Genomic DNA, 26,826 nt, shown 5'->3' with positions numbered 1-26,826 from the left:
GAGACTGACTAGCTCAGAGATAAGCACAATGTACGGGGTGTTTTGATCTCTGAGATTTCTATCATAATTCTTTGTGCATGTCCACCGTCCCTCACATATCTACGTATGAATAATTCAGTCAATTATAAAGCCCATAGAAAGTATTTGTGTGGGTAGCAGGGTCATGACAGGATAATGCATGCAGAGGGCTGAAATGCAGGTAAGTATACTACTTTTCACTTTGATAGCTGTCACTTCTAAAATCCTACAAGAACACTGCTTTGCTTGAAGCAGTTCCTGGAAGCCAGAGACTTGCTAGACACAGTTTTTCAAAGGGATCTTTTGAGCTTCAAAGGTTAATATGATGATTCTGTCAGAAATACCAGTTTTATCTTCAGTGTCCCCATACATTGTCTTTACCATCTATGAAACAAGTAATCATGTACTACAGCCCCCCAAATGTACATGCAATACTGAACTTTGGAATAATGGGGAAATAAAGCTATATATACAGCAGCCAAAGACATCTAAATGAATATTATTTATTTATTTATTTATTTATTTATTACTTTAGACTTTTATCCCGCCCTCTCCACAAGCAGACTCAGGCGTCTAACAATCAGTTCAAACATCTACAATTACAATTTTAAAATGATAAAATACAATTTTAAAAACATTTTATGGTGCTGAATAATATATGGCTTCAATTTTCTTGTTGCAATTCACAGTTCATTAATTAGTTTATTTAAACTAAATAAACATCAATGCTATCAAGCCTATGCTGGATGAACCTACAGGACTAAGAGTGTCAACAAACCTAAGTATTTGGAGACCATAGAAGGCAGTGAAAGAACTGTTAATGATGGATTTTCTAGAGAAGGATGGACAACCAGAGATCTGCTGGCTGGATCGAAATTTCAAGCTGATTCAGCTGGCTTCAGGAATGTGTGTTAAACATTTTTGTCCCTAGTCTACCAAGGAGAAGAAGGTATTTTCAAGAATGTTGATGAAATTGCTCCTGAATGTTAGATCTCTCTCTGGGAATTGTATATAATGCTCTATCCATAACTTTTAAGCCAATACTGAACATTTCTAAGACCCACCCACCTGCAATCCCCCGCCCCCCTCATGCTTTTGTGTGGATGCACTCTATTCTCCAAAACAAAGAAAATCAGGAACCAATAGAAGTAGGGTGGAAAATGCACATACATGTGTACAATCAAATATAAAATCCCCCATCTCCATTCCAGTACAGTCCTAGGAGAGCATGTACTTCTTTTTTTTTTGCACCTTTGAATAGTCAACTAGGTTAGTGCTGCACACAGCACATTGCAGTAGCCAAGTCCTGAATCTACAAAGGCTTGCATGTTGACTGCTAGAACCTGTTCTGAAAGGTAGCACTGTAGCCTTCACACCAGAGCTGATGTAACATTCTCAGAGTCTGTTCCTAATGATGTTTCCTGAAGGCCCTGCATCAAGATTAGGAGGCAGCACAATGTTAAACAGAAGCACAGTTTAATAATGTTTCTCACTCTGATTAACAGCAATAATAACTAATTAGCTACCTCTATTCAGAAAAAGACCTGGATTAGATCACAACACTGGCCTGTACCAAAGGAATGGAAACACCACACCTACTTGAAGGTCTAGCCTACAGCAAGATCCAGAGTGACCAGGGAAGGCTGAACTTTGCCAGTAACTAGAGATCTGCTGTACTTATGTCACTGAATGGGTCAGCAACAGCAGTATTTTTAATTATATGAATTTGTTACAATCTCTGAATTTGTTCCAACCCAGTTTCAACATCTGAATAAAATAAAAATATTATTATTATTATTATTAATTTGGTACTGGTTAGCACTAGTTCATCAACTGAGAATTATTGTGGTTGAAGGAAAGGCTTGCTAGCCTCCAGGTGGGGACTGGAGATCTCCCACTTTTACAACTGATCTCCACCTGGCAGAAATCAGCTCCCCTGGAGAAAATGGCTGCTTTGAAGGGTAGACTGAGGCCCCTCCCTTCCCCAAAGCCTGCCATCTCCCAGATCCACCGTCAAAGTCTGCAGGTATTTTCCAACACAGACCTGGCAACCCTGTCAGAGGGAACTGCATAGAAAGATACTCCATAAGGTGGTCAGATTTAGAACCTGTTCTTGGCATACCTTGCAGAGGCAATCAGTAGTTTAGTAGAGCAGCCTAGCTATTTCCACCAGCAGCTGTGCCTGCTAGGAAGACCTTGCTCTCCTTTAGAATGGCCTGGCAATCAAGAATTATATCTCATTCTCAGAAGGGTGGAAATAAAGTGCAAATAGTTCAGCAGAGCCAACAACAAGCTACCAAACAACAAAAAGCAGGGGAGGGGGGAAATCCCCGGAGTAAACAAAAATGAAATATAGTGCAGTTGTGGTAGGCAAGGCATTTATTACAGAAGCAGGTATTTCCAAATGGCTATAACGTGGTTATAGAAAGATGTTTTGTGAAAAGTTTTAAAACACTCAGAAACACACAGAGAAGTGAGCAAACAAGAGGTCAATCTTTATTTTATATCTATAAAATGTATGTTGGGAAACAGTCTTGCAAGCTCGGTGAAAGTGAAAGCCTTCCTGAATCTCTGGTCCAGCCAGGCTCTCTTTTCCCTGCTCCTAGGTTTTGCTACATTCTCTGAATAAACTTTATCTAACCCCACAGACTGTGAATTTAGGGAAATTTCCCTCTGAGTGATCTCAGCTCAGGCTTCCTCTGCTGCTGTCATTAGAGGTTCAGCTCTGCCTTTTCATGTTTCCCACTTTTCTTGCTTAGCTACTAAGGTGAATTGGTGCTCTCCTTTGTACATTCTATGGGGATAAGGATCACAGTTGCATCCTCCCTATTCCCTCACTTGGTGAATGTGATCAATCAGGTTCACAGAGGACAGTCAGAGGAAGTTCAAAATGGAAAGAAGCTTCATAAGAGAATAATGGGCATGCACATTATTTGCAAGAGCAACAAATGGAGCAAGTAGAAACAAAATTGTGAATAAAACTGCAAATCCTTTTCCCCTGCTTATTACATAATCTAAATTATGATAACATAGGTGTGGGGACCATGCGGTTGTCTGATCATCTGCACCCCACAAAGTCGCACCTTACAAAGTCTGAAAGCAGAAGTGTGGGAGGATCATGCATCTGGCATAATGCCCAGCCACCCAGACTCCGTTATGTCTGGGGACACAAAGAGCACAGGCTTTTCACACTCAACCACATTCTTGTTCCCATTTTGACAAATGTATTGATAGATGATGCTAGCAGGTATTAATCTTGGTAGACTATGTAAACGCCATCTCCTTGTATGGAGCAGATGTTTCCTGTTATGCTTTGTCCTCTACTATGCTGTAAACTGGAGTAATTTTGGAACAACCTGAACATGTATAAAGGAAGCTTGCAGAGACGGTGAGCTTTTCCCCTCTCCCAGTACACGTGTCGAGTGATCATTTCTACACATAGGATAGGAATAGCATTGACAATTAGTGTGACCTAGCTCACAGTTTTTTAGCCTGCAGCTCACACATTTTTGGTTTCACTCAGGAAAAATTACACCAGAGCAAATAAATTTATGCATTTGCTCACAGCTGTAATGCCAGTAGCTTACAAAATAGAATTTTTGCTCCCAAGATTCCACAGCTTAGAGGGAGCATTGGTGATGACATCACTTTAGTGATGACCAAGCAACACTCTGGAATTACGGCAAAAATTCTATGGCATAAGCCATTTTTACCATAGAGTTTTTGTTCAAATAGCAGAATGGCACTGCAATGTCACAGAGGGATAACATCACTTCCAATGCATACTGAAAGTGATGTTGCCACATCACCGGAACTGTTGCCTGGGCCTTCCTATTTTTCCTGGTAAGTCCTCCCATCCCCCACTGGTTTCCAGGAGGAACCTGGCAACTCTAGATAGGATATAGATTATTGGAGTTGCCCTTGGCAGAGTTTAGGAAATTTTAATTTATGCTTAATGAATTTACTGTTAATAGGATTTTGCAAAAGACAATAACTGACTGCAGGCTATTAATGCAACAGGGAGGCCTTTGGAGTACAAGCACTAACATGCAGCAGAAACAAACCACAAGAGGTAGGCTAAATTGTAAGAAAAAACATTTAATAAACTCTAAACACTAGAGAATACACCACAGCTCCCTTTAGTGCAAAAGTGGACTAAGCTACTTTTTAAGCAATATTTACAGTAACTAGACTCTTAGCAAGCTGCTGCTTCTCCAACAGTTGCAAGGGTTCAGAACTGATTGGCTCACTTGGCTTTTGTGTTTGGAGTTCCCACTGATACTTCAACATATGGCCATGGGTACTGGCCTGTGTCAAGATGGATGTTGGCTGCTTTGGAGAGTCACAGGATATCTTGCTAAGAATGGCTACTTCTTCCTCATGTTTAGAGTTTTTAAAATCATCTCTGGCCGTCTGCCCACCCCAGCAGATCTTTGGCTCTTCCTGTCTTGGAGGAAGACCTCTTATGCTTTGTGTCTTAGATATGACTCTCTGGCTGAGGTGCGAATGGTTAGCTGCTTGTTCTTCTCAGACCAGAGCCACCTGAATGTCCAAGGCATGGAAGCATTCTGTGCTTGAGTGGCTCTTCCTCTATTTCTTTCCTTTGCCTGCTGACAAAAAGTCTCCTGTAATCTCTGACCCTGTACAGAGCACAAACTCAATAATAGCACACTTGAATGTAATTTCTGGGGTACATGACATTTCTCCATAACATACATTCATTTTAAAGCAGAAATAGATTGTTATTGATGTTGTATAATTATTCAGATTCTAAGGAATGTAAGGCAGGTTTCCAATTTATTTTTGTCATTATACCAGCACAGGAGTCATATTTTTGCTAAATATGCCTGTTATATTAAACCCTTTCGCGATGCACAAAAAGAGTACTGGGAAAATCTTAATGTGTAATAGTGAGTGTGAGAAAGGCAGACTATAAATAAATGGAATAAAGGAATAAACAAGTTGTGTGGTATGCACTGTGCTGTGACTTGAATGGCCACTGGTTGTGTGCATGGTGACTCCAGCTCCAACTATATGTTAAATTTTACACATGCACATTTAAAGGTACTCTTAACTTCCCACAATTAGGAAGGATACTTTTACACCTTGATCTCCTATTTTGTCATATCTATTGCTTCACAGTTTCCCCCCATTAATTAAGTCCAAACAAATGTTGACCATATAAATTTATTATTCCTGTTTTGTCTTCACATACCTTAAAGCAGGGGTGGGGAACCTTTTCTCTGCCAAGGGCCATTTGGATATTTATAACATCATTTGTGGGCCATACAAAATTATCAAAATTATCAACTTAAAAAACAGTGCTCCACCAAGAGAGAACGATTCAGGCTGGCAAAATTAATGCAAAAAATTGTTTTTCTATTTGAAGTCATGTGGAGATAACCTAATTTGACACACCCACACGGCCTGCTGCCCTAGGCCAATGCCTAGGTCCAGGGCTTTTTTTTGTAGAAAAAGTCCAGCAGGAACCCAAGGAGGCCACTGCACAGTGCAGCTGGCCCCCACAATCCTTGCCAGCCAGTCAGGCAGGCCCCAGGGAGGCTACCACATGGCTTGGCTCAGCCCAGCAATCCACGAGGGCCAGACCAAGTGATCTCGAGGGCTGTAAACGACCCTCAGAATGGATGTTCTCCACCCCTGTCTTCAAACATCATCATATTGAATGCTAATTTGTTGATCAGCATCTCCTTATATTTTTTAACTGTTACCCTCCATTTCATTATATCTGAGGAAGTGTGTGGACACAGAAAAGTTCGTACCTTGAATAAAACGTCATTGGTTTTCAAGGTGCCACTGGACAAATGAAGTACTATTACGTTTCAGAGGGTAGCCATGCTGGTCTGCAGTAAAACAGCTAGATTCAAGACCAGTAACACCTTAGAGTCCAATATGGTTTTCAGCATATAAACTCTCAAGAGTCAAAGCTCACATCTGACAAAGGGATATGCATATTTTTTACAAAAACACAACCATATGGTAAGTACAACAATATGTATAAAAATGGATCAACATATCCAAGAACAAAAACAATCACAAAAGTGTAAACATATTTTTAAAAAGTCCAAGGATTCCAAAATACAATGACTTGATGAGACTTGAGAACAGGTGGCCAGTTACCCTTTTGAAGGCTAAGCCTTGTGTTTCTTTTGATTGATGATTCTTGCCATTAGGTTTGGGTGAGTAAAGTGCAAGATTTGAAGTCTTTAAACTCTCGCATAGTGAGTGGGTCCTATGCAACTGTTTTGTCGATTTTGGTTTTTCTGCAGACCAATTTGACTTTGAATACATAATGTTTTCTCTACGTGTTTTGCTGAATATAACTGGTGATCACACAGGCACTGGTGAGTGAAAATGTTGCCCCCCAAGGTCGGAATAAAGAGTCAGACACAATGCATTGGAATAAAATTGGGCCACTTTATTAAATATCAAATAAATGGCAAGGGCACCCAACCAGCGGCCTGGCCAGGGCTAGGGTTCACCGCGACCGCTCCCCTGCCATTAGCGGGCGAGAGACCCAGCCCTCCAGCCAGAGCTGAGTGACTCAGCTCCCTCCAGGCAGGCCCAGCAGGGAGGCATGCACCAGAGGGCCCAAACCCAGATGCACGTCTTGATGGAAAGGCACCCTCTAGCCAAGCCTCCAGGACGGTCTGCATTCTCCAAACCCGGGTCTCCAAACCCCAAGGTTGATCACGCCAGACCCCTAATTCCCCAAAAGGGGGATGCTTCACAGTCCTCCCCTAGCCGCATAGTGCCCTAAACCCACAAAACCTGCCACTACTAAGGCCAAGTCTCTACTTAGGGCTTAGCGCCAACCGGGAGGCCCAAAGCCACCCACAAATCTCTCAGGAAAAGCATGTTACCCTTTTCTAAGAAATGCACCCCATCCCCTCTGTAGAGGTCAGGAAATTTCAACAAAATGTCAGGATGGGGAAAATAGTGGCCCAACCCCCCTTCTAACACCTTTTTAATCTCCTTATTAGCCTTATACCGGCCCCTCTCAATAGCTGCAGGGTCCCAAGCACAACGCCAAACCAGGCGGGGCAGCATGGCTGACCACATTATAATGGTCCCAGGCCATTGCTCCCTAATGTGCTGAAAGTCGTCACGGGCCTGCCAAACTAAGGCCTTGCCCTTTAAAAGCCCCAGATCATTGCCTCCCAGGTGAACAATTAAAACCTGAGGAGGAGGACCCGCACTATCTTGAAACAACAAAGGCAACAGGCCCGGCCACTGAAGGCCCTGGTGCCCCCACTATTCAATACAAACATGTTGACTGAGTCCCAGCTGAGAGCCGACCGAAGTTCTCCGCGCCTGGTGAACGGCCCAAAACATGTGGCTATGGCCGCAGACGAGAACTCGGCTCCTCTGGCCAGGAACAACAGCATCTAAAGAGAAAGGACAGTTAACAGCTAGCTCCCCGCTCCCTCCTGTCAGTCCTGGAAAGATCGGCAGGCTCCTGGGTCGCGTTGTGAGGCTTTGCTGGGGAAGCTCCCTTTCAGTGCATGCGTGTCTGGGCATCAGGAGGTTCCTTTCTGTGCTGGGGAAGGCTTTGCGGCGGCGGTTTTGGAGATCTGAAGAAGATTCTAATTGAAAAAAAAGGAAGAGTAACTGGCCACTTGTTCTCAAGTCATCACTGTATACTGGAATCCTTGGACTTTTCAAAAATATGTTGTGTGATTGTTTTTGTAATTGGATACACTGATGTTCTTGTGCTTTTGCATTTTAAGGGGATTTTGCTACATATTGGCTGATTACAGACCGGCACTTTGGGTTGACTCAAAGACACCTCTGAAGTCGACCCCAAAAAACTGTCCAGATGGCAACATTTGCCACCTGCCCCTGTCCCACACTTATCCTGTCCTCGAGGATGCTCCAACCACCTCAAAAAGGCACCACTTGGAAAGTGGTCCCTTTTTGCTGGGGTGGCTCCGAGGCAGCACCCGGCCATCTGGAAGGCTGGAGGGCACCTTATGAGTGCCCGGGGAGCTGTGAGCGGGACACGTGAGCATTCCAGATGCTCCCTGGCTGCCCAAGGCCTGTCTCATCTTCCAGCACCGTCCAGAAGCTCTGGGGCGCTCTTCTTCTGGCCGACTTTCTTCGGGGCAGCTGCAAGCCGCTCCAAACCAGCTGTCTGGTTTCAGCCATTGATGTTCTAAATTGATTACATGTCTATCACATTATATTCTTAAATATGGTATTGATTTATTTGAAGAAGAATTGCAGATTTATACCCCATATCATGTCTCAGGGCGCAGGCAGGAGGGAGTCTAAAACCGGTCCGGTCAAAGTTCAAGGAATCAGTCAGGAGTCGAGTCATCACAGCAAAATTGCAAACCAGAAGGAGAAGTCAGTGTCCAAAGCGTCAGGGTGCCAAGGAATTCAAACCGGTCAGTAACTGGAATCAGGAAGGAGTGTGGCTACAAGTCAGGGAATCGACTTGTTGCTTCCACAAGGTTGCCAAGTCCCGGGCATGAGTTATATGAGCACATCAATCAGCCTGCTTGCTGGGTGGCTGTAGTTCCCCTAATAATCAGGGCTAAGAGATCTGAAGCATTGGTGTGTGGCACGTCTGTTTTCTGTCAGTGTCTGTCGAAGACGTGCGCACATTCTTGAGATGGGAGGGAGAGAGCTTGGAGGAGACTGATTGTCAACAGCCAGCGTGGGTGCCTGGAATGTGGAGGGTGTGATTGACGGCCCAGCTGTTGGTTTTTTCTGGTCTGTTAACCCTTCCAGCTCCCCCTCCTTGGGGCTCATGACACCCCACCCTTCTCCCTGAATCAGAGACTCAGAGCGGCTTACAAGCTCCTTTATCTTCTCCCCCCACAACAGACACCCTGTGAGATGAGTGGGGCTGAGAAGGCCCACTGATTGGTTGGCCTCCATTGATGAAAAAATCTCAGGCATTGGATTTAATAACAATGATTTGGTTTTGCTTTCAGAAAGCCAGGCTCTTACCTTGATCAAGCAAAGACTTATCGATATTGAGTTACAAGAATTGAAAAGCCTTGCCTCTGGCCAATGTTCCCCATTATGTTTTGTTTGGTTTTACCCTGTCTGAATATTTATCTTGTCTGTGTGATCCTAGACTTCGCAGGGCATTTATGCTAGCCTGTTTTAATGTTCTCCCATCTATGATGCTGTATGGAAGATTTAAGAAAATTCCACATTCAGACAGGTAGTGTCCATGTGGGATGAGGGCGATTAAATATAATGATTATATTCTCTTGCATGGTAAATTTTATGATGATCTTCGTGATTTTTTTTAAAGCATTTTCTGCAACCTTTAGAGGGTCAAACTGAAAATCGTAAGACCTTACTTTTAGCCTCAAATAAGTGTGAAATCATTGAATCTGTGGCAAAATTCCTTTACTATGCTTCTAGGAGGAGATGTTCCTTTTGTCCATAGATGCTACTGCAATCCATTTGGATTTGTGCTGTTATGCCAATAAAGGTTGTATGATGTGTGATATGTGTGATTCCCCAATATTCATGTGAACAATGACACAAGGAAGTTACAGAAGGGTATCCTCTCATATTGAGTCATTTATGGTCATGAATTACCTGAAGGTTTGTTTGTTTTTAATCTATCTAAAGTCAGAATCTACAGCATCTTGGGAATTCTACTTCTGAGGCAGGGGACAAGGATTCTCTGTTCTCTGTCTCCAACCCCCAGCCCATGGACCAGTACAAATCTGTGGCCTGTTAGCAACCGGGCTGTGAGTTGTGTAATTATTTCATTATATATATTCATGCAGTAATAATAATAATAATACATTGGATTTATATCCTGCTCTCCACTCCAAAGCTCAGAGCAGCTCACAGTCTCCTTTATCTTCTTTCCCCACAACAGACACCCTGTGAGGTAGGTGGGGCTGAGAGAGCTCTCCCAGAAGCTGCCCTTTCAAGGACAACTCTGCAAGAGCTATGGCTAACCCAAGGCCATTGCAGCAGCTGCAAGTGGAGGAGTGGGGAATCAAACCCAGTTCTCCCAGATAAGAGTCCACACACTTAACCACCATACCAAAACAAAGTGCACAATTGTATCATCCCAAAACCATCCCTCCCATCCTGGTCCATAGAAATATTGCCTTCCACAAAACTGGTCCCTGGTGCGAAAAAGGTTGGGGACCACTGCTCTAAAAGGTAATCTTCAGCAGCCTTGCTAAGCAACAGTTCACAGAATTCTTTGAAGGTAGTCATGAAAACTAATATAAAACCAATAAAAGTTGGCAGGGGTTTTTTTTGCAGCAGGAACTCTTTGCATATTAGCCCCTCCCCCAAAGTAGCCAATTCTCCTGGAGCTTACAGTAGGCCCTGTACTAAGAGCCTGTAAGCTCTTGGGGTGTGTGGCCTAATATGCAAAGGAGTTCCTGCTACAAAAAAAGTCCTGTAAGTTGGACATATAGATATGTCATTGAGTTAGGACAAGATCATGGAGAGAAACCCTTTGGGCACATTGCACAGGGTACAGTTGTGCAGAAACCATCTGCAGAAGCATGATGAGAGCTGTACTAAGACTGTTTTGCCTCACTATTATCAGACCTAATAGGACTTGCCAGTTGTGAAGATAATGTGCACAAAAAATGGTGAGGTGACTGAGTACTAATGGGAAATATGGAAACAGATCAAGCAGAGGAGCATGCTAATTACTTTGGAGCACTTCTAGCTAGTTGTTCATTTGGCCACTTCTGTTACACCACCCCATCTCCTACATGGACTCCCCCGCATCATTGATACAGCTTCCTCAATTAGCTTAATATTTGGCATTCAGATAGCTGAGGGTTAATTTGTGTCTCCTTCCATTTTTCAACCAAGTCTGCCTTTTGGCCATCTGCTTGCACTAGAGGATTCGCTGACAGAACCTTAATCTAAATGGAGAGAGATTGATTTCAGGCTCTTTCTATTTTATGGCCAGCCTTTGTTCATTACCACATTTCTATCAAGCAAATGAAAAGCCAAGTGAGGCCATGTGTTTTGCTGACATTTTCATGAGAGGATTCAGTATTACCAGTCGTACAATAGTCTGAAGACCTCAAAGGTTAATGTACCCTCAGGATTGTGTAGTCTGATTTTTCCCCTTCTCAAACCTAAATGCATAATCATTTCCTTAATCAATCTCTTTAACCTTTCTGAATTTCATTTGCAATGGAATGCTATAATGAATCCAAAATTCAAAGGGTGAAATGAGTGGGAAACTGTGGCAAAGTGTCTCTTCTAAAGGCAAAAAAAGAGAAAGAATAAGAAGCTATCATATTGGCACAATTCTACCACATCATGGGCTGATTTGAAACAAGTGAACAACAGGTAGGCTGGGTAGGCTCTACCAGACAGGAACAGCATGTCTGTTCAATGTGTGGTCCCCAAATTAAAGCAGCAACCCTTCCCCATGTTCTGCATGCTTTCATCTTATTTTGCAGTTGTAGCCAGATAGCAAAAATAGGTAGTCTGTGGAACCTCTGATTAACTGCTCTGGCTGTTGGGCTGCATTCAGTTGGTTGAGTAACAATTTGTGCAAACTTGCCTTAAAGCATTGAAGGTAATACTTGGTACATAGCTATTCATCTTTTACAGGATACTTTGATGTGAGCTTAATGTGCATGCGTCTGTGAATGTTATTAACAATAGGAGTATGTAGTAAGAAAAAAAATCATTACTGTTTTGGATCCTGGCTTGTGGGGGTGGGATTTACAGCAAGTGCTTCATTTCAGGCATGACATTACTAGCTCATGTTAGAAAACTGTGCGGTAGTTTCATGTTCTGTATTTTTTAGACCATTCTCTGCTCATACACACTGCATATGCCATTTTTTTAAATGCACAACTAGTTCAAGGATCTCTGGGGCAACAGTAATTGATGATAATGGCACCAAAATCACATAGAATGCAGTTCTCCCTCTCTTTCTCCAGACCCCCCGAATCTCAAGCATATGCAGCAATATGGTTCCATTTTACTGCTCCACAAAGTAGCTTATTTACACACATATGCACTGCAGACACCATTCTTTCCAATGCACGGCCAATTCAAGGGTCTCCAGGGCAAGAATCACTGACTAACACCACCAAAACTGCCCAGAATACAGTCTTCCCTCTTCTCTCCAGACTTGCCAGATCTCAAGCACACTCCACAAAGCAGCTCAATTTTTCCTGATCCCCAAAAGTAGTCCGTTTCTGCACTCATACACCTTTTCCATTCAGAGCCAATCTGAGGGTCTCCAGGGTGGTAGTCAATGAACATAACACATTGATGGGGGTTAGGCTAATCAATACATTGCATAACACATTGATAGCAAAGGTGATAGACGGAAAGCACTGTGCTCCTTCTTTTCCAGGATCTGATTGGAAGGAAGGATGCTGTGCCTTGGGAAATGAGCAGAATGAGAGAACAATAGGCATGCATACATGTTACATATTCCTTCGCTGCAGCTTGTCTGCAGTCTGATAAGCTTGGGGTGCTATACCTTTGCTAGTATACAGTTAGTAGTAAGATTGCTGTTGACTGGGAAAACAAGCAAAATCAAAGAATAACATGGCAAGCAAATGCGCATGCTCCTGCGGACCTGGTAAGTGCCGGAACTCAAAACAACATGCATTTTTGGGCATGGTAGTTTTCTTTCACTAAAAATCTTGGATTCTAATACTGTTCCATGAACCCAAATTGATGGCCCAAAACAGCAATTTTCATGTATATTTTTAGTTCAAGATTTCTGTTATGCATATCCCTAATGAATAACATAGAGTTCAGTCTAATTTTACAGCTCCCATTGGAGGAGAATAATGAAAATACATCTGATGGCAATGATTCTACATGGAAGTTATTACATATGAAAACCGTGCTCTGTTCAAAGTGCATGGACTGTTTCTATACTACTGTGGAAAAATGCCTTGTCTCCTGTGTGGTTGGCAATGGGCAGGGCTTCACTGTGCATTTAACCAGTTTCCCCCCTCTGAGCTAAGAACAAGCAGGAGTGGGGGGGGGGAGTATTCCAAGGCCTTCCAGATGCATCTCTTAAGAAATGCTGAAGGGTCTTAGTAGAGACAATGGGATAGGACAGTTCACTCCCCTCACCTTCTGCAAGCAGGGCACATAGAGGCTTTTTTACTAGACAGGTTACAGAAAGGGGCACCCTGGAGACAACAGGAAAAGAAGCCTTCACCTGGACTGACCAGGGTTAAGGTGGAGGAGACAGGTTTGTTAAAATTCTCTTGACGGAGAAAGCAGTTTCTCTTTTCCTTGGGATGCTGAACTGACAGACCTCTTGTCTGATGTTGGGAGCAGACCTCCATGTAGGGTGACCATAATGTCTGAAGGCCAGCCAGGGACAAGGGGGGGGGGAGGCAGGGGTGTGCGCGTGCGGCGCGCGCGCCGTCGGAAACAGGAAGTGACGTCACTTCCGGTGACGTCACTTCCGGTGACGCCATGCCACCACCGGAAACAGAAAGTGGCATCACTTCCTGTGACATCATTTTCCCCGCGTCACCTGCCGGAAACGGGAAGTGACATCACTTCCTGTGACATCATTTCCCCCAAATGACATCATTTTCCCCAAATGCCACTGCCGGAAACAGGAAGTGACTTCACAGCACTTCCTGTGACGTCCCCAAAAATCCCCCAAATATCACCGCCGGAAACAATTTTGTTCTCAAATCCTGTATATACTTCATCAGTATATGGGATAAGGCACTTTCTCAACTGTGCTGCATAATGCAGCCTATTTATTTTGTCCTGTTGGCTCTGTTGGCTCTATCTGCGCCACCTTCATCACTTTCGGGGTGTGGATCCCCCAGTGGGGTGGTCTCCCGACTCCCTCCGCTGACTGTTTCTGATAGCCCTGCGCCCCCTCTTTCATTTGATATGTGTCCCGTGCGGGTGCCACCCTCCCGCCGGGAGATGCCGCAAAATGAGCTCCCTTGAGGCTTATGGCGGCAGGGCTCGGGGGAAGCGAGCTAGACTGCTGTTCTTTTGAGGGGTTATAGAGTGTTTCGAGCCCGTCCCTGTGGCATCGGTCCCATCGTTGTGGGACCCAGGGGGCCGGCGCAGCGGCACGCCGAAGCAGCCTGTCACTAATAACACAGGTCGAGATGCAGGACAGGAACCTGGAAGTGACGCGCAGGGTCGCTCCCTCCCTCACTCGCACGCGCAGGGTCGCTCCCTCCCTCACTCGCCGCCTTCCCCGCCCGGGCGCGCGGCCCCCGGCTCTCTGGCTGGCTAAACCGGGACCTCTTAATGGTCCCGGTATACCCAGCCCGGGAGCCGGGAATTGGGGGCCAGAACCGGGAAAGTCCCGGGAGACCGGGACGGTCTGGCCACCCTACCTCCATGTTGGACAATGTGACTGACCTAGAAAGCTGTGCCAACCCTTAAGGAAATGAAGACTTGATAGAGAACCAGAACACCTAAGATAAATAACCAATTAGGGCATGTTTTAGAGAGAGAGATAGAGGATTTCTATTTTACCAATTTCTTTTTTCTTTCTTGTTTCAATCTGACATGGTGCTAAAAGTATGCTTGTAGACATTTTATTTTTAATAAATGTTTTAAACGTTTGATTCTAGAAGTGGTTCTCTGTACCACACAGACTTTCTACTGTTTCTAACATGCTATCTTAAAAGGAATCCAGGAGGGGGAAAGGCAAGCAGTTGGCAACTGGCCATTTCCCCAGGGATGCACAAAGGCATTAATCTGTCCTCACTGTAGCCAGGTGCTGGGCTAGCAGGAAACACTTGAGGCAAGGCCTCTGAGCTTGGAAGGGGAGCTGAAGGTCCTGATCCCTTTAGTGGGAAATCCCTTTATCGATCAGGTGGTGGTAGCGGGCTACCCTAGAAAGAAGGAAAAGCCTCTCCAAGAGAGTTGGAAACCCCAAGGAGGGCAAGGCAGAATGGAGCCTGCAGGCCAAAGCAGGTATGTTCTGCCACAACTATACTGTATATTATTGGTGGGTTTTGCCATTAGCATGTAGACTTTTAAATGGAAGATCACAATATGAGAATCAACAGTTTCTCATTATGGAAGAGTGTTAACCCTTATGGAAGAGTGCTAACCCTTAACCCTTGTCTCTCTTATAAGCTGCAAATATGTCTGCTATATTCAGAGTACCCTATACAATTCAGGAGTGTCAAATGTGCAGCTGGGTGGGCCGTATCAGACCCCCAGAGGGTTCCTATGAGGCTGGCGAACAACTCACTACCATCTCTTTCCTTCTCCCTCTCTTGCTTCCATCTGTGTCTCAGCTTGCTTTTCAAGGTTTGCTCAATCGCACAGGAGCTACAGAGCAAAACCTCTATTTTCTCAACTAGTTGAGACTCTTACCTTGGGGAGGAAGGGGTGGGGAGAGAGATGCCAGGACTCTCCTGGGTGCAACTGGGTTTCCCTCCCCCTTTTCTCTGTATTCATGCCTTCATAATCCAATATTTCTCAGTAGGAAAGCAATGTGAACTATTTAAATGAGGAATAACAACAAGCCAGTGAGGTGGATTCAGTTGAGAATGTGTGTCCAGACCATTCACCGAGAACATTTCCTTTGTAGACTGGGGATTTTAATTTAGGCTTCCCAGATAAGTAGGCTGATACTGACCACTATATACTGTTGTCTCTGTATTCTTGCAGTGCTTCATAGGAGCTGTAGTTATTTCTCTGGGGGATACTATAGTTTTGTAGACAAACACATCGCCCTCAGTCTGTGTCATGGTGCCTTCATATGTTCTTGACCAACACACAAGCAACTTATATACAAAAGCTCACAATGCTCAGCCATTTCACATTTTCCTCTAGGTCTTAGGCTCAAAGCATTTACCATGAGATTTCTGTAACAAATGTCAGTAAGTCAAAAGTATGTGTGCAACTTACATATACACCCCTGAACAACACTTGAACAGCACAGATATTGTCTCCAAATTTTGATGCAATAATTCAGAGCAAGAGGTGTCAGTTATCAGAGATTGTTAAATAAAATATTGCAAGAATGCTAATCTTTTAAGCGTGTTTTAAAAATCTTTAATTTTGTTTGTCTGTGTCCTTTATAAAATTTATATCTTTGCTCCCTGGCATTACATTTTATGATACACATGGCCCAGCCTGACAAAGTCTCATTTATGTGATAACAAATTAGTTCAAACCCCTTCCATACATATTTTAAACCAATGCAGGGACACCTATTAACTACACCTCAGCTCCTGCAGTACACATGTAACTCACTGAGCTCTTGCCTCATGCAGATCTCTGCTGGCATACTTTGGCTTTTCTGGAATACACTGTGCAATTGTTGGTTCAGCAGAATGCCACATTTATCACATAGTTATCATTAGGGGGTATGCGTTCAAATCTACCTGAGCCAAAATATACCTGAAAAAACTTTATCAGTATTTTGGGGTAAATGTTAGCATCCCTAAGGTATCCAGAATTTTTCAGGAAAACTAAAAAAAAAAAACTGAAAAAAAACTGAAAAAAAACCTGGATATATTTGGGGATTAGCAGCTAGATCCAAAAAACAACAAAGAGGCTGGAGCAGATTGCTTTCATCTCTCAGCCTTTTTGTCAGGCTTCTACTTGTAGTCCCTTTAAAGGGCCTGCAGAAGACAGCCCAAGGATCAGCTGTGCCGGTGAGGAGTGAACTGCTCCTCTCTGGCACAGATTTGGGCTAGCTTTTTGTGCAGTCCTGTTTAAACAGGGCTGCATGACAAGCCAGTCTGAGTATCAGCTGTGCCAGCAGGGAGCAGACTGCTTTCCTGCCAGTGCAACTTCAGGTGTGCATTTTTCACCTCTGATTCTTTTCTTCTTGGGTCTATTGGACACCCCCCCCCCCCATGCAGGCTTTCTGAAAAATCCTGGATCTCAATACTGTACCAGCATTGGGATCCTGAAATTTTGGGGGGTCTAATAGACCTGAATCAAAAAATACTGGGGGACGGAATTACACACACACACAGTTGTTATTTGAAAAGGATATAAGGCTCTATCTCTACCTTTTCTCTTATTCGGCCTCCCCTCTTCACTTTTCTGTGTTACATCTCTTATTTAGAACAATTCAAGGATGCACACAAGAAAGACTCTGAATCATCATTATGTTGATTTTAAGTAACAGTACTCACCACACCTCTCCAAAGGCCTTTTTCTGTCGTGATGAAAATAACGTGTAGTCTAGGGAATGGTTTTCTGTGGCACCAGATTCATTCAATGGGTAGGGTGGGACCAAAGAATGCTTGAGAAGAATGAATAGAAAGATACAGCAAAACTAAAATCTGGATTGCCTTCACATCTGATTTTGGGCCACTTTTTGCATATATACATAAAAATATATACATAAAAATGTGAAAGTGTGAATGTGCCAAAAAGTATTGTAAATGTTTAATTCACATGGGGAATGTTTAAAAAACGACCCATTTGCCTTCTACCCAGAATGCAATACATGTACTTGATGGTGGATGCTAATCAACACAGGTTCATAGTGGCTCATCAAGCATTAGTTTGATCTACAATAAATGTATGACCTTTGAAATTGTATCAGATTAAATAGATCTTTTTATGGACATTTTCTGTTTTGCAATGCATTTTTGTGTTAGGTTTTTGTATATTACAAAAATGTGTTCTAACTTTGCATTTTACATAATTTGGTGGCTGTCTCTATAGTTTTTAACCCTCTGGGGAATAGTTAATAAGGAAAAACTTACTTTTGTTTGGCCATGTTTCAGCCTTGACACACTTTACGCTATATGTACATTCTTAAAACATACACATTCTGTTCATTTTCTCCCCTAAAACTTTTCTCACAACATTCTGCAGAATGGGAAAATACTCCCCCTCCCTCCCCCATCCCTTGTCAAATTAATCAGGAAAGAGTATCTAGTACCTTATATAAGAAAAAGGAAGCACTCCATGAAAATTGTGTTCCTAATGATTTTTTGGTTTGAACTTCAATCATTTTATTATCCCCTGGGGGTAAATTTGCCTGCTGGAATTCATTTTCAGTATTACCCATTATTTCTTCTCAGGGATTTAAATAAATGTATTTCATCAATTTTTATATCTCAAAAACACATAAATTATAATGAGATTCAGGAAACCCATATGCACATTCCCCTCTTGAGGACAGCATATATTACTGAACCCTGCTGCTTGTCAATTTCAATCACATTGATTATTCAGCTATTCTGCATTTTCTTATTTCCTGCCATGCATTGGCCTTTTTGTTACAGATCAAATACCCTATGTTTGTGTTTGGCCAGCAAAGTATTATTCCTTAAAAGGGAAGCATAGCCCTTTATGTTGTTCACCCAAGTTTGTCCCCCCCCCCCCCCCCAATATGTATTCTCTCTGACCACCTGTTCCACCAACAGTTCCTATGAAGGGAAAAAGAAAACTCTGCATTCTTCCGCTTATCCTATTTATAGCATGAAAACCACCACATATGTTTTTCAGTAGGAACTGACAAAATCATTTGAAAGTTCATAATTTTGCATTTAGAATATCTGATTTCAAATCCTGATAACTTTCCCATGGCCTTAGTTTTTATGTTTTCTGTTGTATGAACAGATACTCCTTTCTAATATTCTTTCTAATTGTATTCTTCAACTTACTTTCTACAGCTGTCTTCTTAAATACTGTTCTGATCATATCCGTCTCATCTTTTAAATATTATATTCATTATTTGGGGCTGTACAGATATTACTTTTTGGAGTAATGACACCACTGTGTGACAGAGCGTTGGACTGTATGGGCCATTGGCCTGATCCAACACAGCTTCTCATATGTTCTTATGTATTTGCATTCTTCTTGGGGAGGAAACAGACTTGGGTACCTCCAAGTTGAATCTCCCACCAACTGTTTTCTTATAACTTGCACTGCAGATGAATTGGTACTTCCTTGTGGACAGAACTTTCATTGATGCTGTGATGCTATATAACTGCAGCTTGGACTCTTTCACACATATTGTGCAGCTCTTGGAAATCAAGGAGAAACTTAATGCAGACTTACTCTCAAGTAAGTGTGTGTAGCATCAGGACCTCAGTCAGCCTCTTGAGCACTTACCCATAGGTAGATGACTATTTGTGCTGCGTATGAAGCAGGGAAGGAGGGGAAAATACATAGGCTTGCAAGCTCTTCTCCTCCACCTAGGCTTGCCAATCTCCAGGTCCCAGCGGGGGTTTCCTCACTTTTCCAGGCTCCTTCCTGCCCGCAGAGAATCAATGTTGGAGACTTGTGGGGCTCACATTCCTCTGACTACAAAAAATGGCAGTTCTGTCTCTTGGGAATATGACAGAGAAAGTATTCTGTTTAGGCCTGATAGGCTCCTAGGGAATTAGACAGAAAATACGGCGGCATAGGGCGGGGGCTGGGTTTGCCTCCCCAGATGGAGGCGAGGCAAATGGACCTTGGCCCATCCGGGGATGCGACATTAAGTTGGCATTTTGCCTTCTGCCAGTGCACCCTGATGACTTTGAACTTTTGGGTTTTATGTTTGAGGGCAAGTATTACATGGACAGGGCTTTACCCATGGGTTGCTCTATCTCCTGTTTCGCCTTTGAATGTTTTAGCACCTTTTGGAATGGGCCCTGCGTAAACGGTTGGGCTCAGTTAATTCAGTTCATTATCTGGATGATTTTTGTTTGTTGGCCCATGAGAGTCGGACCAGTGCGCCCAGCTGCTTCAGTCCTTTTTACGGCTGGCTGAGGACCTTGGGGTCCTGCTGGCCAATGAAAAGATGGAGGGCCCTTCATTAGTTCTGACTTTTCTTGATATTGAGTTAGACACCGTTCGGCAGGCGTCACGGCTGCCGGTGGAGAAAATCACGACCCTGAAGCTGAAACTCACAGCCCTGAAGGGTAGACGGAAGATTTCGCTACTCAAGCTACGGCAGATTGTGGGCCATCTTAACTTTGCATGCAAAGTGGTGGCCCCGGGTAGGGCGTTTTTACGGCGACTCTGTGATGCCATGGGTGCGTTACGTATGCCACACCATCGAATTAGGATCAGCGTTGGAATGCAACAGGATTTCGAGGTATGGGAGCAGTTTCTGTCCTCTTTTAACAGGGTATCCTTTTGGCGTGAGGATATGAGGATTGAGGCTGATCTTCAGATTACTTCGGATGCTGCCGTTTCCATTGGTTTTGGGGTATACTTTCGCGGGCATTGGTGAGCGGAAAGTTGGCCTAATGATTGGTTGTGCAGTGAACTGTGTCATAATTTGACCTTTCTCGAGTTTTTTCCGATAGTTGTGGCTGTTCTGTTGTGGGGGGCGGAGTTGGCTAATCATGTCATGCATTTTTGGTGCGACAACCTGGCTGTAGTACACGTTATTAATACTCTGACCTCCAGATCTGTACCGGTGATGAGCCTGGTTAGGGCATTCACCTTGTGTTGTTTACGCCTGAACAGTTTATTCCTTGCTAAGCATGTGCCTGATGTTTGCAATGGTGTGGCAGACGCTCTGTCTCGCTGGCAGATGGAGCTGTTTTGACAGCTCGCACCAGAGGCTGACCTTCTGCCAGCACGGATGCCCCCGGAGATGTGGCAGCTTGGAGAGTTGAGGCTGACTACGCAATGCAGTTAGCCCTGGCGCCCAGTACCAGGAAGGCATATAATCAATCAGTCAAGCAGTTCCAAGCATTCAGGGAATAGGTAGGGTTGAGCAGGCATTGGCCCATTCCAGCGTTACACCTCATGCAGTTCTGCGTCCACTTAAAAGGTAAGGGGCTTGTAGTTAAGTCTATTTGGGCAAAGTTGGCAGCTTTAGCATTTACCAGTAAAATAAAGGGATTGGCCAATGCCTTGGGTGATTTCAGGCTTTGTAAGATGTTGGAGGGTTGGGCCTGGGAGCAGGGCCCTTGGCCCGACACCCGGCAGCCCTTCTCTCCTTCAGTTTTAAGGGGATTGCATGTGGTGTGGTCTGGAGTTTGTTCCTCCTCGTTTGAGGCCTTATTGTTCAAGGCTGCTGCAATGACAGCCTTTTTTGGGGCTCTCAGGTTTAGTGAGCTAGTGGTTAGCTCGCATCGTGACTGTTCTGGTCATGCCCTTCATTTGGGCAATTTAAAATTGGAGGGCAACCTGGTATCTATCAAGGTACGGCGGTCTAAGACCGATCAAAAGCAGAAGGGTGTTGTGATCACCTTGGGTTAGTGCTAGGACTAGGGAATCTGCCCAGTGCTCGCTTTGAAGAGGTATATGGCAGTATGGGGGGATGAGGTGGGTCCCTTTTTTGTCATGAAGACCGGTCACCATTGACCAAGTTCCAGTTCTGGACTATCACCAGTAGGACTTTGGAGAAGCTAGGGCTGGGTGGAGTCAGATTCAGGACCCACTCTTTTCGCATTGGGGCGGCTTCCACCGCTGCTGCTATGGGGTATCCAGGACCAGCTATACAGCAGGTGGGCCGTTGGAGGTCTACAGCTTACAAGGGTTATGTTTGCCCACTGGAAACCCAATAAGGCCTGGGTGCCGGAGTGTTCCTGGTGTTGGGTTGTTTACTTTGTTTCTTTCTATTTTTTAGGTGCCGTGAGAGGCGGAGGATTTTGATCGCTGGCCACAGCATGGTGTTTTGGGCGGCCCATCAGGTGTGGCGTTCCCCAATTGGAGTGGGCTGTCATCGAGTGGCAGGGGTGTCGGGGCTTTCGGTGGGCCGTACTACTGTCTTCCTATTCCAAGGGAGAACGGGTCCTCCGCCACATGTTTTGGTTATCCACCTTGGTGGTAATGATCTCGGATTGCTGAATGGGAGGGCCCTTTCGTTGCAGGCGATTGAAGATCTCCGGGTGATATGGAGCAGGTGGCCCGAGGTGCTGATTTTGTGGTCCGCCATCCTTCCCCGCAGGGTCTGGAGGGCTGCCTGGGACCCTGCTGGGGTCGAAAGGGCTAGGTGCAAGGCCAACAGGGTGATCAAGAAGGCGCTGTGTGGAGGCCTCGGTGTTTACCTGCCTCACCCAGCCATAAGGTCAGAGTTGGCGGACCTATATTGGCAGGACGGTGTCCACCTGTCCGTGAAAGGCAACAGGGCATTTTTGCACGAACTACAGCTGGGGCTTCGGTTGGCCTTGGGCCAACCAGTGGGCCCAAGTGCCTAAGCAGAGGCTTGGCATTATGGTGGCAGGAGTTTGATTTGGGCTATTTAGGTAACCGGTGAGCACCTGCGGTTTTTCCCTGTTTCAGGGGAAGTGGTGGGATGGGATGGCAGCTGGGCTCTACGGCTCTCTGCTGTGATGCCTGCCATAGGGTTCCCTCCTTTGGCAAGCTGCTCCTGGGTGTGCAGCATCGCCACTTGAGGGTATTCCTGGCCCTTCGCCGGCCTGGCATTAGCCAGTACAAACTGGCTACTGCCAGGGGCTGGGTGGCTCACCCTGTCCGGACAGAGAAGGGTCAGGGGTTTCCCTTGGCCTGTCCGGAAGTTTAGGTTGCCCCATGCCGTGGTTGTTCAATAAAGTTGCCCTGTTTGTTTACCCAATATACTGTGTTGTCTCGTTCTTCCGACTGGGGGGGGGGGGCAAAATGGCTCCTTAAAGAGAATCAGCATGGGTGCTGCTGGACTCAAATCTTGTCTCACTACCACAGACTAGGGATAGGCATAGAATGTGAAAATGGTGTTTAATTTTGTTTCATAGTTTGTTGGTTTGCCCAATTTGGTGGTTTGTTTTGTTTCATGTTCTTTGATTTCCTGAACAAATTATGGTTTGTTTGGTTTGGAAAGGCATGGAATGGCCCCTGAGAGGGCTAGAAAGCACCAGTGTAGTGCGATGTGCCCAGCATGATGACATCACCTGGAAGTGACATTATTGCACTGGACACATTGCTGAGGGGAATATTCTATCACTTGGGAAAAACTCTTTGATAACCATGTATTTTTCCCCCCAAGTGATAGAGCATCCCCCTGGCGACATGCCTGGCATGATAACATCACTTCTGGGTGAAGTCATTGCACCAGGCATATCATGGCACACAAGCAGAATCCCTTTCAAGGAACCAGGCAGGATCTGACAACCCTAAGGTAGAGACCTGCCAATCAAGTGTTGCCTGAAAATTAATTGCCTTGGCACCAGCCTGTCTAGTAAAAATAAACCAATAATGACATAGATGAACTGCCCAAAAAACAAGCCATTTTATTTTGTACACAGCACGATTTGCCAAACCAATCTGTAATGAACCACAAATCAGCTATTTTAAGCACCAATTACAGTTTGTCCATTAATTCGTGTCCATTCCTACTAGAGACTAACATGGCTACCCATCTGTAGTGCCAGGCCTAAGTTTTAAGTTAACCTAAGTTCTACAGGATTTCTCACCTTCTGTTGTAAGCCTCAGTGTGCAAGGCATCAGGCTTTGATTGCCAATTAGAGGCTGGTGGGCTAGTAAAAGAGATTTTCCTCCTAGTTTTAGTCTTCTGGCTGCTTGCTTAGGCAAGGAGCTGTGGTGGGGAGGGCAGGATATAAATCTGAGAAATAAATAAATATAAATAATTCCTGGTGGATTTTGCTGGACCATCCCAGAAGGGAGTGCCTGTGGAACTCTGATCCTTTTAGCTCTTTACAATTGGCCTGAAGGTCAAGGTAACTAGACAGCTTTTAAAGCTTTTTATTATTTTGTTACATGGTGTTAGGGAAATACCTGCACTGTCAGAATAAATTTTTGTTTAACCTTTTGTTTGGTGTCAGTGGCTTGCAAAGGGACCAGTGCCTTCTGAACCAATCTACTTGCTCACCTTACTAAAACACTTTTTAATAGTATTACATAGTTTATATGTCTTTTTTCATAAAAACTATGGCCTTTAAGATTGACTTTGGATTTTGTGCCCATTTTACACACCCTTACTTTTCTTCCAGTGTATTTATTCTGCAGCTACAATAAAAAAAAATCACACTTTTTCTAAATTGGACTGGAATGTCACTTGTGATATGCGTGTAAGGGGGTAGTGTCCAATTTTTAAAAAATTACATAATCACCCTATCACAAAGGGGGAAACCCACAGTTGAAACTGACAAGCAGCTGCAAAGCCCCATTCCCCATATTGCAGCACTAGGGAATCCTCTGCTGTGTTCGCCACTGTGAAAAATGGGAAAGTGTCACATGATCTCATAATATTGGGGAACAGGTTGTGTGTACAGAATGCATGGAAGAACCCACTGACATTGCAAGCTGTGATAGTTGGGAACTTGTGTGTGTGCACACACCTATGCAAAGTCGGCTGCAACTTCACCATGCTTTGCACAGTGCTGCAGTTTGTATGGAGGAGGAGTTCTCTGGCAGAAGCTCTGAAGAACTTTTTAAGGCAGCAGTGGAGGGGTGGCCAACTAGGAAAGAGGCAGCAGTGAGAGCTGAGGGGCAGCCCCAGTGGCATCTGCTCCAGCAGGGCTTCCTTGGTAGGGGGGACACTCGCTTCTTCTCTTGCATTCTCACCCTCCTGAGGGGCAGCAGTAGCATCATCTTCTTCTCCTCCACCTTTTTCTTCCTCTGCTTCCACAGCCACCTCCCTACTCAGGATGCTGCTGCTCCTTGGCTGGTGGTAGCTCCACTTCTTCCCTCACAATCTCTTCCACCTCCTCTGCCTCAGTGGTGAAAGCTTCATCAGCATGCTTGGCTTCACTTTCTGCCCTGCCATTGGCTGAGCATGTCAAAGTGGTGGCGCTGGGGGCTAAGGAGGAAGGTGGTGATGGCTCCTCATCAAAAGGTCCTTGGAATTCAACCAAGAAAAGCTTCAGGAAGCTGCAATAGATTCATTCCTCAGCTAGGTCTGGCTGCTGCTATCGCTTTGCATTCTCAACTGCGGCACAGTGAGAAAGAGGGAGCAAGAGTGAGCAAACACCATCTCTTCTCCTTCATCTCATGTCAATTGCATCCCATGCTGATGATCCTCTCCTTTATTTTGTTTGCATGCCCCTTTCAAGTCAATAGCAGCAGGGAATTAAACCTTGCACAGCTCCTTTAAAAATTTCCTCTATTGCCTTAATTTTTTAGATCAGCGATCTGAGATTAGCAGCAGTCTCATATAACTAGATTCATGCCACTCATTAAAAAATTAACATTTAAAATGCGGGAGAAATGGAGCTTATACACCAATGAATGGGGGAGAATGGTGGAAGGTGCAGAGTGGGTGGAACTACCTCAATGTGGGCAGTGGGGGGAGGAAGTTTGGGGGAAGGAACCCTAATATGTATGCTTTTGAATTACCTTCAGCTTGTAAAGCAAGGGAAAAACCAGAACAAAAGCACTCTCAGAAATCCCAGGGTGACAGGGAATGGAAAGCAAATTGAACACTGAAGGGAGGAAAAACAATGCAGAAGAAAAAAGAAAACCTGATGGACATATATGGTGAAAGCAAGGCAAAACACCCTTGCATAATAGGCCTTTTTCTTTTCAAAGAAACTTATTAAGAGTTTCTTGTTGAGAGCTTTCTAGATGATGTAGAAAGAAAATATGGATGTTTGCTCTGCAAATGTCATTAAGCATCATCTTGAATTTGAATTTGCCAGTGCTGGAAAAATGAAAAAGGCAATTAGAAGCACTGGAAGTACTGAACTATCAAGAGTGGAGGTAGAGTTCATGAAAATAATTGGTAGCAAACATCTGCTAAATTAATGTTTTAAAAGTTGGTAGTTTAAAAAGTTTTTAACCTTCATAAAAGTTGAAAATAAAGTTTTTCCTCAAAACTATAAGAAAGTACCTGTTAAAAAAGGCAATAAGAACCAACATAGAAAGATGTAATTGCTTTGCAAGGACTATTAATATGCTTTAAATAAAAATAAATGTTACAAGAACATCATTATATATGCATGCAAATGCTGTACTGATTTTAATACTTTAAGAAGTGAAACAGTAATATTTATCATCAAAACTAATCTATATTTATAATGGTTGAGGTATAACAAAAAGGAAAGGTAGAAGCAAAACATGCAAAGTATGAAAATGTTCAAGTCTAAGTTTGCCATTTCCTATTTGCCTTACAGGGATCTTGTTTGAGCATTAATTCCCAGCCTGAGAATAGCTTCACACAGCAATCAGATTTACTGTGGATAAGCGTAGATTTCCTTGGAGTTTTGAGCAGCAACCATGTATAGCAGCAACTGATGCATGTCAAGCCTCATATGCACATGTTGGGAAACCACAGATCATTCAAAGGCTGATAACCAAAGAAGCTTGCAACTAGTTCTTCTTGCCTAGTGGGTTAGAAAGTTTTTTCTCATGCTAAACAGAAGCTCTTTGCATTACGTAACAATTAGTTTGTCATATAGCCAAAGGCTTTTCCAATTGGAAAAACTCACAGAGCCTGTCCAAATTCTGTAGGAATCCCTAACCTTTTAGAACCTGTAGGTACCTTTGGAATGCTGACACAATGTGGTAGGCATAACCAGAAAATAGCTGCCTCAGAAGGTGGAGCCAAACAGACAGGGAAAGCCCAAGTGCAGTGGAGAAGAGGGTTAATTTAAAAATACACTGGGAAAGAGCGGCAAACACAGCGGTGGCAGCTGCCACTGCAATAATGTTATTTTAATTTGCATACCAATCATATCTTCAATGTCAAATCAGAAGCTCTGCTGAGCAATAATTCCACCTAGCCCCACCCACTTTCTGCATACACTTGGTGGATGTCAAGAAAGGTGTTGGCAGGCACCATAGCCCCCATGGGCATGATGCTCTGAGGTATGCTGAAAATAGGAATGTACAGTCAGATTATAAGAAAACTGAACTCAAAACAAAAGCACTGGTGTTCTTTAATACATTTAATATATAAAATTGACTGCTCAAAATAATGTGATTTGGAAATTACCATGATGCTGGTATGCAGGCTGCTTCCACACAAGGATATTGAAGAGT

The sequence above is a fragment of the Heteronotia binoei genome, chromosome 3 (assembly GCF_032191835.1).
Source record: "Heteronotia binoei isolate CCM8104 ecotype False Entrance Well chromosome 3, APGP_CSIRO_Hbin_v1, whole genome shotgun sequence".
Lineage (NCBI taxonomy): Eukaryota > Metazoa > Chordata > Lepidosauria > Squamata > Gekkonidae > Heteronotia > Heteronotia binoei.
The sequence above is the reverse complement of the archived record's forward strand: the minus strand, read 5'-3'. Positions refer to the sequence as shown.